Genomic DNA, 4739 nt, shown 5'->3' with positions numbered 1-4739 from the left:
ACACACACATATACATACACACACACACACACAGAGGTAAGGATCAGAGTGTACTATTGTTTTTTGGCAACAGTGAGAAATGGGTAACGACCATTTATGCCACTGCCACTGTACTTCTCAAGTAATAATCATGTATTGTCTTAAAATCTTTCCTGGACAAATTGTTCAACGTCCAGTTTTCCCCTTTTATTTCCTTCAAACTTGGTTTCAGGTATTGTGTATTTTTCCATAACAATACATTTTCATGACTAAAGAAGCAACAACCAAAGTTTTTATTAATTATTATTATTATAATATTATTTATAGGAACACCTTTATTAACACTCAAAACTTAGTAAATCTGCTGATTGGAACATTGGGCAATTATGCAACTTTTGAAAGAAGAGATTTGACATTTTTCCTTTTACAAATGAAATGTTAAATTCATAAGTAATAAAGCATCCCTTTCCTCATTTCAGCACTCTTGTGGGCGTTGCTGTTAAAGCCTTATTTGGTCTGGTATGACCAGTAGGGTTATGGTGGCCAATATCAGCAAATGTCAGCATAAATTGCTGAATTAACATCACTGGATTAATTCGGTGACTTTATTTTGAGCTAATAGCCCCGTTCCACTCACTCACCAAAACCATACATATTAAAAAGGTTTGGGCTATTTATTGGATTTAGCATTTGAAATTTAGTGCAAACCAGAGGGAATAACCAATCCATATCCATTCTCCACTATTCTAAACCACTTTAATTCCTGCAGATTCTACATTATTTTGTGTTCTTGCCTGCAGGTCTTGCTGCCTCGGCATGATGTTACTTCAGGATCCAGCCTCCCTCTCCTGGTCCAGCCTGTGGCTGAGGTGCAGAGCTGATGTGTGGGGAAAGAACAGATCAAAGAAGAGGAGGTCTGGAAGAGATCATACAACCTTGGTGGGAACCAGGATGCCACCTGTCCTCTCTGAAAGCTCCCCCCTGTAAAATAGCCTTCTCATTCATCTCAAACTGCTTAATCTCACAGGAGGAATCTCAAAAAGACTTTCTAAAAGTTTACCTGTGTTGATATTTCACTGCACCATCTTTTCTAGAGCTGTTGAAACTGAAATGATTGTCCGCGTGGACATGAGGAAGGCTGCTGGCGCGCAAGTTAAGCCGAATCTTATTTATTTAAAGACTCTTCATATGGTAATATCGCTCCAGGACACACACCACTGAACGAAAGCTGCTCAAATCAAATTAAATCAAAACAGCTTTTCCAGACTTCAGCTGACACAAATAAGGACTTAACAGACTTGAGGTCAAAGCTATCGGATCTAATTTCTTATCAAGTCAACAAACTCTCTGCAATGGACAGTTTGACCTTTGATCAAACTAAAGAAGAGCAAAGTGAGGACCGGACAAAATGATAAATGAGGCTGGACAAAGGAAGAGAAAAGCAGTATTGTTTAGTTATATTTACATGTTTGATGTTATAGACTCAAATGTAGTAATTAAAAGTTTTGGTGGTGACAACTTTGCAAAAAAAAAAGATGCTAAATAGGAGAAAACATCAGTTGTATTAAGTATATAATCTGTGTATAGCTATATGTTTATTATGTCCCTGTATTTTGTCTTGACTTTGAAATGTACACTTTGAAATGTCAAGCTATTGGTCCATTATTAGTGTGTGCCATACAATATCTTGTAAGCTGACAGTATTGTGGAGTACTAAAGGGAGTAAGAAAAGTTAAACTGAACATTAATTGAAGCTGGATAAGTTTGACCCTTTGTATCTTTTTGTTGCCTGTCAGTCTCCTCACTAAAAGAGTCAGTGGAATGTGTCTAACTTACATTAAAGATTAGATTAGATGATACTTTATTCATCCCACAACGGGGAAATTCCTTTGTTACAGCAGCAATTCTCTACAATGAAAGCAAAAACAACACACAAGTAAACACACAAGAAAAACAGGTAACAATAGACAATGTGCAGAAAGGCAGACTGAAGCAAGTAGTAAGTAAGTAAGTGGCGTCACATGAGGTATTGTAAGTAAAGTGCGTTGCCATAGTACAAGAAAAACAACATGTCAGTGTTTTAAGTTACGCTAAAATTAAGTTGAATATCTAGTTAAAGTGAAATGGCAAAGCAGGTAAACCATAATAGTTTATATTCACCTGTGACCATAAATAATATTGAAAAAGTAAGTACTTGTAATGAAAATATAAATACAGATAAAGTTATACAGAGTGTGTATTAAATGAAAAACAGAAGAGAAACTACAACACTATCAGGTAGTGCAGTGTTGTAGAGTCTGACAGCGCCCGAATGAAGGACCTGCGGTACCTCTCCTTCTTACCACCGGGGGGGTATCAGTCTGCTGCTGAAGAGCTGCTCAGGGACCCCACGTGTCATGTAGGGGGTGAGAGTTGTTGTCCATGATGGTGTCAGCTTAGCTACCATTCCTCCTCTCCCCTACTTTCTCTATGGGGTCCAGAGGACAGTCCAGGACAGAGCTCGCTATAACTATGAGGGTACAAAAGTAACACCTTAAAAGCTAAGAGTTCGACATTTTGGGAAATATGCTCATTTGCTTTTTGGTGTAGAGTTGGCAATAGCTACCTAGGTATAAATCAGAATCACAATCAAAAAAAGGGTTAACAGACTGGTCAGTCTATTATTTCAGGCCGTCAATGAGGTAGACAACAGTCGGGAAGAAAGGTAGAGATCAACGCACAGGTCCTGTAGGGATGGCAGATGGCAGCCAATCCCATTCTCAGCAGAGAAGAAGACCAATTCTCTGACCAACTCTCAGTATAATTCCTGAAATGTCGAATTCCTTTGACACTCCTTCTTTGTTTAAAAAAGGTGTTAGACAGCAACATTATATTTTGTAAGTGGCCCTCATTTGTTATCATTCCCGTTACTTCAGGTTCCATGTCAAGCTAAAGGAGTCATGTGTTTTTGTGTCACTCATCAAGTTGCATCCCTGGGCCCAAAGGTGTAAGGTGGAGGCAGTATTTCTTTCTCCTAACTTATGTTGAGACTGACAATAACCCTTTTCTGTATAAATCTGTCTCGATTATTCACTTCTAATATGGAATCAAAGTGTGAGACAAAATAAAAAATGACCAAATTTACTTAGGAATGTGTTAACCTGCTTTAATCATTTAACTATATTTCTCTATGCTTTATATACTGTATTTTTTGCGAAATTTTTAAGACTTAATTTACTCAATCATTTTTATGACATACATTACTATGACTTTTTATGACTTTTTTTCACAATATACTATACTATGACTTTTTATGACATATCTCACTACACACTATATTAACTTTTCTATGCCATATTTTTCAACATACTATACTATGACTTTTTTTGACATGTTTTTTGACACACTACACTATGACGTTTATAAGACATTTTTATGGCATATTAGATTTTGACCTTTTGACATCATACTATGAATTTTCTTATGAAATTGTAATGACACACTACACAGCGACTTTTTATGACATTTTCCCAACTGCTTTCTTCCTCCACAGCAAAGACTGCAGCTCAGTCTGTTAAATTCCTGAAATTTGCAGAGGACACAACGGTCATCGGCCCACAGATGTGAGGTTGAACACATTCAAAACTGTGGAGATGACAATGGACTTCGGGAGGAGCACCCCAACACAGCGCCCACTCCGCTGTGGAGTCTTTAGGTTTTTTTGGTATCCACAATCTCCTAGGTTCTTAAGTGGACGTCCAACATTGACACAATCAGGAAAAGGACCATCAGGGGAGGGGAACTTTGCCAGCTCAGAATGTTTAAACTGCCTCAGGAGCTGCTGATCCAATGTTACATAGCAATTATTCAGTCTTTTCTTTGCACATCCCTAACTGTGTGATTTGGATCAACCAACAACCAGGACAGGAAAACACTATAACAGTCATGACTGCTGAAAGAATGATTCGTGCAAACCTGTCCTCCACTCAGGACTTATGCACAAGAGAGTCAAGACACATGTCATTGTTTTATTCTATACTTTTCAATATAAATTTATATCTGCACAAAATTTTTACCTTTGTCCAGCATTGTTGTAATGTTTGAGCTGTGTGTCTGTTGAGTACGCATATTGCGAGCAAAAGGAATTGGAGACTGATTGTGATTCAGATTCTCTATTGTATCAAAGTTTAGTATGCAGTAAAAAAAAAACAATACATAGTTTAGTATGTTTGAAAAAGTTATAAAATGTCATAGTATAGTACCTTTGGAGAAAAAGGTCTGGAGTGCAAATAAATCGAGAATGTGCTCTTTGGAACAGAACATAAAAGACAGGTCCAAGGCACTCTTCATGCAAAAATTTAAAAATCCTTTATTCAGATTGAAAATGTTAGTGCATTAAATATAAACATGTTGTGGCACAAGCAGCCTTCTTCAAGCTCAGCACACAGTTTACCCTTTAGTACATGATTGCAAGATGATACGATGAATATAGGTTTCTCTTTGCTGTCATAGTACAGTATGTCCAAAAAGTCCTAGTAAGTCAAAAGAAAGTCTAATAAAAAGTCAATTACAGTATGTCAAAGAAGTCATAAAACATTCATGAAGGTCTAGTCTAAAAAAAGTCATAGATTTTATGTCTATGAAAGTAATGAAATTGTTATAGTATAGTATGTCAAAAAAGTAAAAGTATATTATGGCGAAAAAGTCTTAGTATCTTGTGTCAAAAAAACATAAAATATGTTAAAAACGTTATAGGAAAAATGTCAAAAATACGTCATAGT

General features: G+C 36.6%; 1 protein-coding gene across 1 annotated transcript in view; it reads left to right on the top strand.

Moving 5' to 3' along the window:
• The window catches only part of lhfpl3 (LHFPL tetraspan subfamily member 3), a gene marked incomplete at its 5' end in the record, with an annotated part of 33437 nt that extends 31699 nt beyond the window's left edge, over positions 1 to 1738 (top strand). Inside the window, 1 exon segment of the mRNA XM_032505556.1 lies at positions 780 to 1738.
• Positions 1739 to 4739: the final 3001 nt, after the last annotated feature.

Source organism: Etheostoma spectabile, chromosome 23 (assembly GCF_008692095.1).
Source record: "Etheostoma spectabile isolate EspeVRDwgs_2016 chromosome 23, UIUC_Espe_1.0, whole genome shotgun sequence".
Taxonomy (NCBI): domain Eukaryota; kingdom Metazoa; phylum Chordata; class Actinopteri; order Perciformes; family Percidae; genus Etheostoma; species Etheostoma spectabile.
Note: the sequence above shows the minus strand (reverse complement) of the source record. Positions and strands in the feature narration are given on the sequence as shown.